This window comes from Pseudophryne corroboree, chromosome 5 (genome assembly GCF_028390025.1).
Source record: "Pseudophryne corroboree isolate aPseCor3 chromosome 5, aPseCor3.hap2, whole genome shotgun sequence".
Taxonomy (NCBI): domain Eukaryota; kingdom Metazoa; phylum Chordata; class Amphibia; order Anura; family Myobatrachidae; genus Pseudophryne; species Pseudophryne corroboree.
The window spans coordinates 741,442,678-741,452,410 of NC_086448.1; the positions used below are offsets into that span (position 1 = coordinate 741,442,678).

At 46.4% G+C, this 9,733-nt stretch overlaps 2 long non-coding RNA genes across 2 annotated transcripts; one reads left to right on the top strand and one right to left on the bottom strand.

Moving 5' to 3' along the window:
• Positions 1-555: 555 nt before the first annotated feature.
• On the bottom strand, positions 556-2,618 carry LOC134929407 (uncharacterized). Its single transcript, XR_010178546.1, has 3 exons — positions 2,517-2,618; positions 825-974; positions 556-715 (listed from the first exon to the last, which is right to left on the bottom strand). It is a non-coding gene; the product is annotated as an uncharacterized LOC134929407 (long non-coding RNA).
• LOC134929406 (uncharacterized) lies at positions 627-2,285 on the top strand. The gene is made up of 3 exons (XR_010178545.1): positions 627-689; positions 765-977; positions 1,593-2,285. It is a non-coding gene; the product is annotated as an uncharacterized LOC134929406 (long non-coding RNA).
• Positions 2,619-9,733: the final 7,115 nt, after the last annotated feature.

The window sequence follows — 9,733 nt, forward strand, 5'->3', positions numbered from 1 at the left end:
GTCGCCTATCGGGACTGGGAGGAGCCTGTGCGGGCATTGATTCCAAGCGAAGTGGTGTCTGCTACTCACGTCCGGGATTCGGACCGACCCACGCAGGATGGTAAGTTTGTTTGTTAATGTTGATATTAAATGTTTTTTATTTTTTTAATTTTTGGTGCAATTTGTGTGGTTTTTTTTGGTTTTTTTGAACAATTGCAGGCCTATGCTCCCTTAAGGTGTGTTTTTGTTATTTCCCTAATTTTTGCGGCTTGCATATGTTGCTTTCAAATTTATGGCCCTATTTTTGGCGAAAATGCTGTAACGTGTGTTTTTTTGTATGCCTAATTTGGATTTAACTTAAACAGACCACTGTAAAACTTGTCAATTTCCAAAACAGTACATTTTGTTCAACTTAGAAAGTACTGAATCTCTGCACTATTTTGCTACATTGATGTTTGTTTATGACAAAAAGTGTGGCCCACATGACTTACTTTTATTTTATCCACTCAAAAAAAGTAAATTCAAAACCACGTAAGCTTTTTATTGTTGTGTAAACCAAACCAAATATATGCTTACAGTACATCAATGGTTTGCACTGGGTCCTTTTACAAAATAAAAATAAAATAATGTTGATGTTCCTTTTTTCACAGTCACACAGCCCAGCCGCCCAGAAAGGCCTCAGACCAGTCGTGATGATGCCGGTATTGCAGGTAAGTCTTCACTCTAGTCACTTTTTCTGAAAAAACATAGAAGTACAAAATAATAATTTAAACATTTCAACCTAGGTTCTGCTTCTGCCAGCCGACCTCCTGTAAGGCGCCCATCACAGGGCTCGGGCCACTTACCAAGGAGGCCAACTAAGACTCGGCGTCTTGGGTCTGAATCTGCACCTCCATCATCCCCACCCAGGCGAAGGCTATCGGCAGTGTCATCCCAGCCACCACTGGCACTATTGGCGAGTTCGCAGAGTGATGAGCCCAGATCACCTCAGTTATCTGGTGAGTTAAATTTTAAACAAAACACATAAGCAAGAATATACACAGTACATTTATGATGATGTTAGTGGGTTTGGAGTTTACATGTTTTCACCTGCAATCAATGGGATGTAATGTCTTCTATTGCTCAAGGTGATTTGCTTAAAATAACTAAGGTCTTAGTGGATGGTTTAGACAATCTAGTTGTTTGTTAAAAACAGTTTTGAGGATACATTAAGCACACCCACTTTTCCATGTTCAAAATTATGAAGTGTATTAAATTTATTTACCAAACACAAAAGCATAAATAGTGAGCACACATCGTCCCTGACCAGTATGTAGATGGCTTACTTGCTCTGCTCCTCGGCACTATACAGGTAAGTAGTCTAGCTCGTGGTGAGGGGAGGGAATCTAACAGTGTAATGTTGTGGAGGGAAGTTAGTTAGGTGAGTAATATGCAAATTTGACAATATCTGTGCCTGTGTGGGGTTTATGGTTAAAAAAAGTGAAAAATTGTTAACGTAGAGAAAAACAAGAGGTAAGATTACAAAAATGTAGTATTAGGAATGTATTAATGTGTTGTATTCGGCACACCAAATTGAAAAACAAACAACATTGCATGTTGCCTCCCCCATACAGAGCACAACTTGATGTCCGGTGACGAGCAGCAGGGACCAGAACAACAGCCATCATTCACACTGCAACTTACAGCTGTTGATCCAAGCATGCCAATCCAGTTGCAGGATATACCCCAACCAACCAGCAGTCCACAACTGGCACAAGCTCCGCCCCAAACCCAAATTCCAGACGACTTTTGGGCAAGTTGGACAAGCCAACAGGCCCAAAGCAATGCCACACTCACCCAACACACACAACACCTTGCCAGTCTGCCCCATCATCTTCCGCGTCTTAGTCGCAACTCAGGCAGACTAATAGTCCAAGTAGGGAGAATGGCGACCTCTATGGAACAAATTAGGGCGGAAAATAGTCAAATGAACGCAAACTTAACACGCATTATAGATGACCAACAGCGACATCAGCAGGCACTTGTACAGATAATACAACACAATCAAGTGGTGAATGAGGCCTTATCCAGAATAGTAGCCAGCCACACTGCTACAAACACACAGCTGATTGCCAGTTTGAATAATCTCAGCAGCAATATTGCTAACATGGGTGGCCATCAAGCTACCTCCAGCTCTGGAACCACAACCCCGGTTCAAACGCCAGTCACCTCCCCTGTCCGGCGTTCATCAAGAGCACGTGCCAGTGAGCCAGCACCCAGCACACACAAGAGAAAAAAATAACTGAAAAATGTTGTTAAGAAAAAATAAAAGCTTTTGATTTAAAAACACATTCCTGGGTCCGACTCAAAAATGTATGAAGCTGGTCTGTATGTATGATGTTATGTTTTACAAGGGTAATGACTGTAAATGTTTTGTTAGCATCAACTAAGCACAAGGGACACAGCACTATAAACAACAAACAGTAAGTAACAGAACACACAATAGAAAGTATATGAAAGTGTTTAGAGAAGGCTAATTACAGCATAATTAAACTAACCTGTAAAATATCGCAGGATCACTTCTTGACGTACCTGCCTCCCTACATTTGTACTGACACTGTCACCAGATGGTTCTAACTCCTCTGCTTGCTGGCTGCTTTCTCCCTCACCATGTTCAAGATCTTGACTTAAACACAGATTATGGAGAAAACAGCAGCAGAACACAATCCTAGTCACCTTTGAGGGACTATACAACAAAAGGCCACCAGATTTATCTAGACACCGAAAACGTGACTTCAGCACCCCAAAACATCTTTCTATCACATTCCGTGTAGCCTTATGTGCATGATTATAACTGTGTTCAGCAGGAGAATCAGGTTGGGACAATGGAGTAAGGAGCCAAGAGTAGCAGCCGTAACCCCCATCACCTGAAAAACATATATAGTCAACATTAGGACATATGTGAGATGATTCTCTCACCTCCTTCAAAATCAAGCCTGTGGTTAAAAGACAGACACACATAACATTTACAACATACCCAACAGCCAGCCATCAGGCATTTGTCCCTCCTCAAATTTATCGAAGAGCGATGACTGACTGAGGATGAAGGAGTCATGGCAGGCACCAGGGTAACCAGCAACAACACTCATAATTTTTAAATTTGCATCACAGACCACCTGGACATTAGTTGATGGATCCATATGCCTATTAGTATATATATACTGGCGGCCCTTAGGTGATCTCAGCTGAACGTGTGTGCAATCTATGGCCCCCAGCACATTGGGCATGCCAGCAAGCTCATAGAAAGCTACCCTGACAGCACTCCACTCCGACTCCTCTGTAGGGAAGCAGATTGATGCTTTAATGTGTGGCTCCAACACATCCAAAACCTGAGTGGACATTAAAGAAGCTAAGGTGAGTGTCATGTTATGTTAGTCTCTACAATACTGTGGTGTTTCAAATTACACAAGCAACACTTAGCCATAACCGCATAGGTATTTGTAGACTCACCTGCATCAAATATCTTGAAAAGGTGGGCTGTGAGATCCCAATGACGTCGCCTGCCACAGCCTGGTAGCTCCCAGTAGCCATAAAGTGTAACACAGCCAGGAGTTTGTGTAGGCCTGAGACAGAGCGAGAGCGTGCTGTCTCAGGGTCTATGCCCAGTTTGACAAGGTCATACAGGTGGAAAATGTTGTTTCTATTTAGGCGGAACATCTGTATGACCCTATCATCGGACAATGCATTTAAGTTTAAACGCCCTTTAAAAAAACGAGGCTGGCGCAGCCTCCGCGGTACCTGGACAACCTGTTGGCCATGTTCACTTACCTGGTCCTGATTCCTGGAAGCCTCATGGAGCAGTCTAACGTATCCCACAGCCAACAAAAAACCATTGCCACACACTACAGCCGCCATTTCAGAGTGAGAGTAGTTCAGAATGTGGTTGAAACTCTTTTATAGGCCCAAAAATTCAGGTGTGAGTAATGGAAAATTAAGTTCACATGTAAACGCGGTTTTCAAAGGCAGGCGCGTTTTTTTTTAGGAAAAAAATGCGATTCGTAAATATTCGCGGCCGCAAATGCATTTTCGCGGCAGCAAATACAATTACGAATGGTTAGTAAATGACCGAGATTCGCATCTAAACAGGCGTAATTTGACCGATGGTGTATTCATTCGTAATTTTTGACTTGACCAAGGAAAAAAACACGAATGCCCTCATTACTGCCGTAAATACTGTTTAGTAAATGACCGAGATGACACTTAGAAGAAAAAACGCAATCACGGTCAAAATCGGGAGCTTAGTAAATGTCCCCCATTATCTGGTCTGTGGGGGGTCACATTATTATCATTGAGGAATTGGGGGGTTGTGGGGTCAGGTCATGTTATATAGTGTTTTGGACTTTTTTCATTAAACAAGTAAATAGTAAGTAAATAGTTAAATAGTAAATAGTTAAATACAGCTACTTCCATAGCAGCTCTACCATGGTATAAATGTGTATAAGGGGCTCAACCATAGTATAACGTGTACAAGGGGCTCTACTGTGTGGGGTAATGTGCATAAAGGGCTCTACTGTGTTGCAAAACGTGTATAATGTACACTGTGCGGTGTAATGTGAATTGGTACTATTCTGAGGCCATGCTATTATATTGTTGTAGCAAGCCTTTGGCATACACTGACCCTATTTTAAACATGGGGGGAACCCAAAGAAAACTTTTGCCCTGAGCTCCACAACATTTACCTGGTGGGCCCTTCATGTTCCAATCTGGCACTGCACTGAACACATATCACACAGATACAAAGCATACGCAGATGGAACTTTTATCTTGAACTTGTGGAGATTGGGAAAAAAACATTTTAACCATAGTTGCTGACTTTATGGCTGACCCCTCCAGTAGGGGGCAGCCACGTCCACTCAGCAGTGGGCGATGAGAGGGATGTGGCTTTTCATAGAAGGCTGAGAGGGGTGGGGTACAATGCAACAAAAGAGGCTGTGGCAGGGGGCATGGTTGTGCATTTGCATCACATAGCCACGCCCCCGATGTACAATGCTGAGTTTACCAGCACTATACAGCGGAGGGCGTGGCTACAGTGACACTATTCAGCATGAATCTGTCATCTGCTACCCCGTCCACCCACTTTACTCAGTAAGGGGGTGTTGAGTGGCGGGGTGCAGGCAGTACTGAGAGACTTGCCCACTTTCCCAGGGGGCAGAAACGCAACCAGATTATTGAGACCCTCCTGGGTGTTCTTGGAGAGTAGGCAAGAATGCATTAAACACAGCTGCAGGTTTGGCTTAGGTTACAGACATAGAGGATCATTCATAAACCAGGGATTTGTGAATGAGCAAATTATGTTACTTTGCACAATTTCACCTATTTTCCATACAGGAACAGGACATACATTGAAACATGTCTCCATTCTGCATTATGTATGTATTCTCCTGTGCAGGTTGTAAATATTTACAATTCTCAGAATGCTAGCACCTCTTACTATGGCCCTCATTCCGAGTTGTTCGCTCGCAAGGCGATTTTAGCAGAGTTACACACGCTAAGCCTCCGCCTACTGGGAGTGAATCTTAGCTTCTTAAAATTGCGAACGATGTATTCGCAATATTGCGATTACAAACTACTTAGCAGTTTCAGAGTAGCTTCAGACTTACTCGGCATCTGCGATCAGTTCAGTGCTTGTCGTTCCTGGTTTGACGTCACAAACACACCCAGCGTTCGCCCAGACACTCCCCCGTTTCTCCAGCCACTCCCGCGTTTTTTTCCGGAAACGGTAGCGTTTTTATCCACACGCCCATAAAACGCAGTGTTTCCGCCCAGTAACACCCATTTCCTGTCAATCACATTACGATCCCCGGAGCGAAGAAAAAGCCGTGAGTAAAAAAACTATCTTCATAGCAAAATTACTTGGCGCAGTCGCAGTGCGAACATTGCGCATGCGTACTAAGCAGAAAAACGCTGCGATGCGAAGAAAATTACCGAGCGAACGACTCGGAATGAGGCCCTATGTTCAAATTTATGGTGTGAGGGCAAAGACACCCCCCCCCCCTACCTTTGCCTGTGAGTTTGTGTATATAATGTACAGCTGGGACTACTTTATCTTGGTATTAGTACCCCACTCATCTGTACTTAGGTGATATTCAGCAGCACAGATTGGTGCATTGTTCTCTTCTTTTAGAATGGCCCTATAGTGGCAAGACCTTAATAAATTAGTATAATAAGAATTTACTCACCGGTAATTCTATTTCTCGTAGTCCGTAGTGGATGCTGGGGACTCCGTAAAGACCATGGGGAATAGACGGCTCCGCAGGAGACTGGGCACATCTAAAGAAAGATTTAGGTCTATCTGGTGTGCACTGGCTCCTCCCCCTATGACCCTCCTCCAAGCTTCAGTTAGGACACTGTGCCCGGAAGAGCTGACACAATAAGGAAGGATTTTGAATCCCGGGTAAGACTCATACCAGCCACACCAATCACACCATATAACTCGTGATAGGAACCCCGGTTAACAGTATGATAACAATGGAGCCTCTGAACAGATGGCTCGCAATAACAACCCGATTTGTGTAACAATAACTATTTACAAGTATTGCAGACAATCCGCACTTGGGATGGGCGCCCAGCATCCACTACGGACTACGAGAAATAGAATTACCGGTGAGTAAATTCTTATTTTCTCTGACGTCCTAGTGGATGCTGGGGACTCCGTAAGGACCATGGGGATTATACCAAAGCTCCCAAACGGGCGGGAGAGTGCGGACGACTCTGCAACACCGAATGAGAGAACTCCAGGTCCTCCTCAGCCAGGGTATCAAATTTGTAGAATTTTGCAAACGTGTTTGCCCCTGACCAAGTAGCAGCTCGGCAAAGTTGTAAAGCCGAGACCCCTCGGGCAGCCGCCCAAGATGAGCCCACCTTCCTTGTGGAATGGGCTTTTACAGATTTAGCCTGCGGTAGTCCCACCGCAGAATGCGCCAGCTGAATAGTGCTACAAATCCAGCGCGCGATAGTCTGCTTAGAAGCAGGAGCACCCAGTTTGTTGGGTGCATACAGGATAAACAGCGAGTCAGTTTTCCTGACTCCAGCCGTCCTGGAAACATAAATTTTCAGGGCCCTGACTACGTCCAGTAACGTGGAATCCTCCAAGTTCCTAGTAGCCGCAGGCACCACAATAGGCTGGTTCAAGTGAAACGCTGATACCACCTTCGGGAGAAACTGAGGACGAGTCCTCAACTCTGCCCTATCCATATGGAAAATCAGATAAGGGCTTTTATAGGACAAAGCCGCCAATTCTGACACACGCCTGGCCGAAGCCAGAGCCAACAGCATGACCACTTTCCACGTGAGATATTTCAAATCCACAGTCTTAAGTGGTTCAAACCAATGTGATTTCAGGAACTCCAAAACCACATTGAGATCCCAAGGTGCCACTGGGGGCACAAAAGGAGGCTGAATAATACGCAGAACTCCTTTGACAAAAGTCTGAACTTCAGGCAGTGAAGCCAGTTCTTTCTGGAAGAAAATCGACAGGGCCGAAATCTGGACCTTGATGGACCCCAATTGGAGGCCCAACGTCACCCCTGCTTGCAGGAAATGCAGGAATCGACCCAGTTGAAATTCCTCCGTTGGGGCCTTCCTGGCCTCACACCAAGCAACATATTTCCGCCAAATGCGGTGATAATGTTTTACGGTGACATCCTTCCTGGCTTTGATCAGGGTAGGGATGACTTCCTCCGGAATGCCCTTTTCCTTCAGGATCCGGTGTTCAACCGCCATGCCGTCAAACGTAGCCGCGGTAAGTCTTGGAACAGACAGGGCCCCTGCTGCAGCAGGTCCTGTCTGAGCGGCAGAGGCCAAGGGTCCTCTGAAAGCATCTCTTGAAGTTCCGGGTACCAAGCTCTTCTTGGCCAATCCGGAACCACGAGTATAGGTTTCACTCATCGCCTTCGTATTATTCTCAGTACCTTGGGAATGAGAGGCAGAGGAGGAAACACATAAACCGACTGGTACACCCACGGTGTTACTAGAGCGTCCACAGCGATCGCCTGAGGGTCCCTTGACCTGGCGCAATATCTTTTTAGCTTTTTGTTGAGGCGGGACGCCATCATGTCCACCTGTGGTCTTTCCCACCGGTTTACCAGCATTTGGAAGACTTCTGGATGAAGTCCCCATTCTCCCGGGTGGAGGTCGTGCCTGCTGAGGAAGTCTGCTTCCCAGTTGTCCACTCCCGGAATGAACACTGCTGTCAGTGCTAACACATGATTTTCCGCCCATCGGAGAATCCTTGTGGCTTCTGCCATTGCCCTCCTGCTTCTTGTGCCGCCCTGTCTGTTTACATGGGCGACCGCCGTGATGTCTGATTGGATCAGTACCGGCTGGTTCTGAAGCAGGGGCCTTGCTTGGCTTAGGGCATTGTAAATGGCGCTTAGCTCTAGAATATTTATGTGAAGCGAAATCTCCTGATTTGACCACAGTCCTTGGAAATTTCTTCCCTGTGTGACTGCGCCCCAGCCCCGAAGGCTGGCATCCGTGGTCACCAGGACCCAGTCCTGTATTCCGAATCTGCGGCTCTCTAGTAGATGAGCCCTCTGCAGCCACCACAGCAGCGACACCCTGGTCCTTGCCGACAGGGTTATCCGCTGTTGCATCTGGAGATGGGACCCGGACCATTTGTCCAACAGGTCCCACTGGAAAGTCCTTGCGTGGAACCTTCCGAATGGAATCGCTTCGTACGAAGCTACCATTTTTCCCAGGACTCGTGTGCATTGATGTACCGACACCTGTCCCGGTTTTAGGAGGTCTCTGACTAGAGATGACAACTCCTCGGCTTTTTCCACTGGAAGAAACACTTTTTTCTGGTCTGTGTCCAGAATCATTCCCAGGAACAGAAGACGTGTCGTCGGGACCAGCTGTGACTTTGGAATATTGAGAATCCAGCCGTGCTGTTGTAGCACTTCCCGAGAAAGTGCTACCCCCACTACCAATTGTTCCTTGGACCTCGCCTTTATCAGGAGATCGTCCAAGTACGGGATAATTAAAACTCCCTTCTTGCGAAGGAGTATCATCATTTCGGCCATTACCTTGGTAAAGACCCTCGGTGCCGTGGATAACCCAAACGGCAGCGTCTGGAACTGATCGTGACAGTCCTGTACCACAAATCTGAGGTACTCCTGGTGAGGAGGGTAAATGGGGACATGCAGGTACGCATCCTTGATGTCCAGGGAGACCATGTAATCCCCCTCGTCCAGGCTCGCAATAACCGCCCTGAGCGATTCCATCTTGAACTTGAACCTTTTGATATAAGTGTTCAAGGATTTTAAATTTAAGATGGGTCTCACCGAACCGTCCGGTTTCGGTACCACAAACATTGTGGAATAGTAACCCTTCCCTTGCTGAAGGAGGGGTACCTTGACAATCACTTGCTGTGAATACAGTTTTTGGATGGCCACCAACACTGCCTCCCTGGCAGAGGGAGTTGCTGGTAAGGCAGATTTTAGAAAATGGCGGGGGAGGGGGGGGGGGGGACGTCTCGAATTCCAGCCTGTACCCCTGAGATACTACTTGAAGGGCCCAGGGATCCACCTGTGAGAGAGAAATTCCTGAGACGGGCCCCCACCGTACCCGGATCCGCCTGTGAAGCCCCAGCGTCATGCTGTGGACTTACCGGATGCGGGGGAGGACTTTTGCTCTTGGGAACTGGCTGTATGCTGCAGCTTTTTCCCTCTACCTTTGCCTCTCGGCAGAAAGGATGCGCCTCGCGCCCTCTTGT